Source organism: Cornus florida, unplaced genomic scaffold (assembly GCF_030987335.1).
Source record: "Cornus florida cultivar Cherokee Brave unplaced genomic scaffold, ASM3098733v1 CherokeeBrave_3.0.0_Hap2_Chr03, whole genome shotgun sequence".
NCBI lineage: Eukaryota > Viridiplantae > Streptophyta > Magnoliopsida > Cornales > Cornaceae > Cornus > Cornus florida.
In genome coordinates this window covers 38,849,034-38,854,676 of record NW_026775573.1, presented here as the reverse complement: position 1 = coordinate 38,854,676, position 5,643 = coordinate 38,849,034, and the positions used below count along the sequence as shown (strand labels likewise).

At 34.9% G+C, this 5,643-nt stretch overlaps 1 pseudogene; it reads left to right on the top strand.

Moving 5' to 3' along the window:
• The first annotated feature begins 400 nt into the window (after positions 1-400).
• Positions 401-5,341, top strand: LOC132300313 (sugar transport protein 5-like; annotated as a pseudogene).
• Positions 5,342-5,643: the final 302 nt, after the last annotated feature.

Here is a 5,643-nt window from a genome sequence, read left to right as displayed (position 1 = left end):
CCCCCTTTTAATTTAACAATCTATTATGAAATATATATATATATATTTTGGTATGTATGGATTTCAGTTATTAATGTGAAGGAAATATTTTATTATAACCTAAGAAGCACGGATACGTCAAAATTGTAATTGTAAACGAGTTGGACACGGACAAGGCTAATATAAATATAAATTTTCATTTATATATCTATTGAATGAGACAATCATATAACTTTAATTAATTTATAAATTCTATACAAAAGTTATATAAATTAGAAGATGATGTAATTCAAATATAAAAAAGAATATGTTATATTATAAATGATATTACTATCCTATCTTATCATTATAGTTATGTATTTGTTTTTTAGATGTTGAATAATTTGATGCATGTTCATAATGTTGTTTCTGGGATTGTCGTGTGTTTGTTTTATATAAGACGAAAAGTATAAGATGTGTTGATAAAGTGTCTGGAGTGTGTGGACCAAGTGTCCGAGATGTGTTGGCCAAGTGTCCCAGATGTGTCGGCCAAGTGTTCAAAACAATAAAATTTATTTTTTAAATAATGGACACTGCCATGATATGTAGGACACATATCTAAGAATGTTCATGGAGTGTCAGTGTCCGACATGGTGGAAAATTTGAATCTTCCAATAGCTATTAGAGATGGTGTCATGAGGTTTGAACTTGGGACCATGTTAACAACCCTTTATTCTAAAAGCTATTGGAAGATTCAAATTTTTACAACCACTTGTTTTGCATCACATGTTTTTGGTTCTACCAACAATCTAAATTTAGCAGCTCTTGAAGCTACAATGGCACATCAAATTTGTTTTTATTATGCATTAAAAATTTTGTTTTTCTTTCTTAATTTTCATTATTAGCCATAATAAAAAGCACCTATTATTTCTCATTTTGTTCCTGATAACAGGGAAGCTCATGTTGACTATAGGCATTGAAGGACCAAAGAAGTACCCTTTGTTGTAGGGCACTTCCTCTTTCTCTCCCCACAAGACCAATATTAACCAAAACACATAAAACTAAAAAAATAATAATAATAAATCTTTTGGATTCTCTTTGTAAGAGATAGAGAGAGACTGAAAATGGAGGAAAATCCTGTGGAAGAAAATTTAACAGTTTCAGTTGTTATGGTTTGCATAATTGCAGCTTCGGCTGGTTTGATGTTTGGCTATGATGTTGGCGTTTCTGGTTAGTCACACACAAATCATCACACACCCACACACACAAACATGACACATATAAACATATTAATATATGTTCCAGTAATTTTACACATGCATCTGGATTCTGTCACCTTTGAAATTGAAAATTTAGAAACATTTGTATGAGACTTCTATTACCAGATTTGTGCACCTTTTTTCAGTTAATGTTATCACAAGCATGCATTCACACACACACATACATATATATATATATTAATTTCAGCATAGTGCTAGGACTTCAATAGTTTGGTTAATGTTTAAATAATCCACATAATGTCTGAATTATTATTCCCAAATTACTCAAATTTTCTCTGTTTTTCAAGGCAAGAAACGTAGTTTCATTGAAAATCAACTTTGAAAATGATTACAACCCTTTGGCACTAAATTATACTACTTAACACGACAGGTGGAGTTTATGGCCATTTATTTTCTACTCCGAACTTACATATCAATTTGATTTGCCATGCACGACCAAGTCCAACTCCGACTAATTAGTCCTCAGCAGTCCCAAGTTCTATTAAATCATCTCAATCGTATAGTTGAATAGCATCAGAATGTTATATTGAACTCACATCATCTACTTTACATTTCATGCTATGACATTGTTAAAATGCAGGAGGTGTTACGACAATGGAGCCATTTCTAAAGAAGTTCTTCCCATCGGTTCTGAAGAAGACGGCGGACACCAGGCAGAATGTCTACTGCATATTCGACAGCCAGACCGTGACTGCATTCACCTCTTCACTGTACATTGCTGGTCTGGTGTCATCCCTAGTAGCTGGCTTTGTCACCACAGCAGCTGGGCGCAAAGGCACTCTGATTCTTGGCGGTGTTAACTTCTTACTCGGTGCTGCCCTTAATGCCTTTGCCATGAATGTGGTGATGCTCATTGCGGGACGCCTCTTCCTCGGATTTGGAATTGGTTTTGCAAATCAGGTGCATCATTTTTTCCCGAATAGTTGGTTCTTTTGTAAGATTATATGTCCTGTGTTTTAAAACTTGGTCATCTTCATCGTCAAATAAGATACCAAACCTCAAACCCTGTCCAAAGAATTGAAGTACAAATAGACTCCGAATCCAAACAGGCTTACAAAAATTGATCTAAAACTTGATTATCATGCATTGGAAGAACTGAAGTGCTTCATTAATCTATTTTTGGTGAGTTACTGATCAAAACAATCATGCACATCACTTAATCAGGTCATAACTACCCCAAATGTAACCACTAAATTCTTGAGCAAATATATACCAAAGTAGCAATGGAAAGAAAAAAATAGTAACTAGTTTTCAACTTTTCTTTTAGAACACAATATTAGTACTACAATAATTCAATCAGGAAATACAGAAAATTCTTTCAAAGAGCCTTACAATTGTTAAGATATCTCAAAGAAACGCCAATCTGTTCTCAAGAATTAGAGAAGGTAGATTATGTAATAAAGAAACCCTAAAATGAGCCACATAAAAAAATAAATTAAAAAAAAAAAAAGGTTGATAGAACCCCTTCCACATGATATAAATGCTACTGGTTGACATATAATACACTAATTGACATATTCATACGGGATTCACTTGATGTCATCTTATCATTATCTAAAACAAGCCATGCACACTACTACATAAATTCTTACATAAAACACATGACATGGTTTTCATCATTTGTTACAAAACCGAAATGACTTTGATATATTTTCTTTCTTTTTTCCCTCAAGAAATTTATTGATTTTTAGTAGAAATGATTCGAAGGAGTGAATTCAACAATTTTTGTCTTTATGCCAAGTTTATAGAGCAAAATTTGTAGTTCCATAACTCGTCTTTTGTTTTTTTGGGGTGGGTAAGGTCTCTTCATATCATATGTCTGTGGTGTTACAATTATAGGCTGCTCCCGTCTATCTCTCAGAAATGGCTCCACCAAGATGGCGCGGCTCACTAAACACAGCCTTCCAATTTTTCCTCAGCGCCAGCGTGGTGATAGCCACTTTCATTAACCTTGCAGTGCCGAAGAAGGGAGACACCGGCTGGCGGCTTTCCTTGGGTTGTGCTGCCATACCCGCTTTCATCATGACGCTTGGTGCTTTTTTTTATCCCGGACACTCCTAGTAGCCTCATCCAAAGGGGAAAAGTCCAAGAAGCTCGTCAATCGTTAGCTCAAGTTCGAAGTGTTGACTCTGATAAAGAAGCTGAGCTAAATCACCTTGTCAACGCACATCGAAAGGTAGAAGTCAGTCAACGGAAACCGTTTACAATGATCTTCCAGCGCCAATACCGGCCCCAACTCATATTGACTGTGGTGATTCCGACTTTTCAACAGCTCAGGGGATCAATTTGGTGGCATTTTATGCTCCTGTTTTCTTCCCGTCAATTGGCGCGGGTAGCGACTCTGCTTTGGTTGGAGCCATTATACTTGGAGCCGTTAATCTCAGCTCTGCACTTATGTCCACATATTTGGTTGATAGAGTTGGTAGGAGATTCCTTTTCCTTGAAGGTGGGATCCAAATTTCCATATGCCAGGTTAGTTTTAACATATATATGGGGTGTGTGTATATATATAGGAGTACTAAATACTTCTATATATGTTGGAGCTCAAATCATAAATATTTTATTTAAATTTTCAGTGTTCATACATACAACTACAAATGTCATATATATATATATATATATATATATATAATGATTTGTTCTCCGAAACTGGAGGAACGAATAGAGTTCTGAATTCAATCAATACATAGGTTGAATGCATTGAGTGTGGCCCATGTGGTGTCACTCCAATGCATCCCACAGATGTATTGGATTCGGCTACCATTTCGGTCCTCCATTTTTGGTAGACATTACTCATATACACACGATCTATAAGAGGAGGAAGTTTCTTGCATGAATAAGCTTCTTACATGTAGTAGAAAATGAAGTGAATGAGAAAAGAGACATTTTTTCCAATGTATTTGATTATGATGAAAATTTTCGAAGATGTCAGCATTTTATGATTTGAAGAATCTAAAAGTTTACAAGAAGATATTAATTTCCTAGTTTTTTGCAACATGGGAAAGCTGTGAGAAAGATTAAGCAGTTATGTAAATTTTAATTTTCAAAAAAGCTTCTTCTTCTTTTGATCCAAACTCTTAAATTTTTTAAAATAATTTCTCTTTGTTAATTAAGTCTTTCCATAACATTTACTCAATTTCCATTGTAATTTAATCATCCCCACTTTTTGCAGGTTTAGATATGCAGATATATATGTAATATTCTTCAAATTAAGCAATCTCCTCCTTGTTCTTTGCTTTGAACCATCTAATATCAATGCTTGTTACATTATGGATTTACAATGCAATGTTATTTCACTGTTGAAGGTAGCCATTGCATGTATATTGGGAATTCATATTGGGACTTCTGGAACTCTACCTTTCTCAACTAATCTGGGCATTACCATACTAGTCCTCATGTGTCGCATCTCTGCTGCATTTGGGTGGTCCTGGGGGCCTCTCACTTGGCTTGTACCCAGTGAGACATTGCCAATGGAGGTCCGACCAGCCAGTCAGGGCATCTGCATTGCTTTCAACTTCGCCATCACCTTCATTATGGCTCAGATATCCTTGTCCATGCTTTGCCATTTGAAGTACGGCGTGTTCTTACTCTACGCTGCACTCATCGTGTTCATGACTGTTTTCGTGGCCTTGTTCGTGCCCGAGACTAAAGGAATTCATCTGCAATCCATGGACACAGTTTGGAGAGATCATTGGTATTGGGGTAGATTTGTTCAAAAACCTTAACCATCCATGCATAGAAAATTAGTCCATATTTAGCTATAATCCTTACTTTTGTGTGATTTGTTAGATTAATGGAAAGACAGCTTCACTTTCTTTGTTTCTTCTTCTTGTACAATTTTGTGTTTATTTCAAAACTGCAAGCTAGTTTGTTATAACATAACCTTAGGACCAGAAATATAGATCCACATATACAAACCAAAGATAGAGATGAGTCTGTCAATTTTTGTCCTGTATTTGCTTTTTCTATCTATTAGTTAGATAACCAAGTAGTATATGTTTTTATATCATTAAACAAGTAATAGATAGATGACTAGGAATTATTCTCCTTTGGACCTACACAGGTGCTCTTGGGAATATTGCATGTCCTAAGAGTCAATTCTATTAATACATTTGAGATCGATGATTAACATTATTAATGGATTTGTGTATTCATTAACTGAAAATTTAGTTTTGTACATGGGTATAATAAGTGTGCAAGTTCACAGGTTACATTATAGATGACTTGGGTATAAATAAAAGGGTTAATATACGGATAGACTTAAAAAAAAATTCCGAGCATACACGGGACTTTTTTTCTTCCTAGTCGATACTTAACCTCTTCTCAAGAAATTGTTTGCATTCAAAAGGAATTGAACCTTATACTTGATATTTCTAAACTATACTGATCCCTATGGGTTAAATAT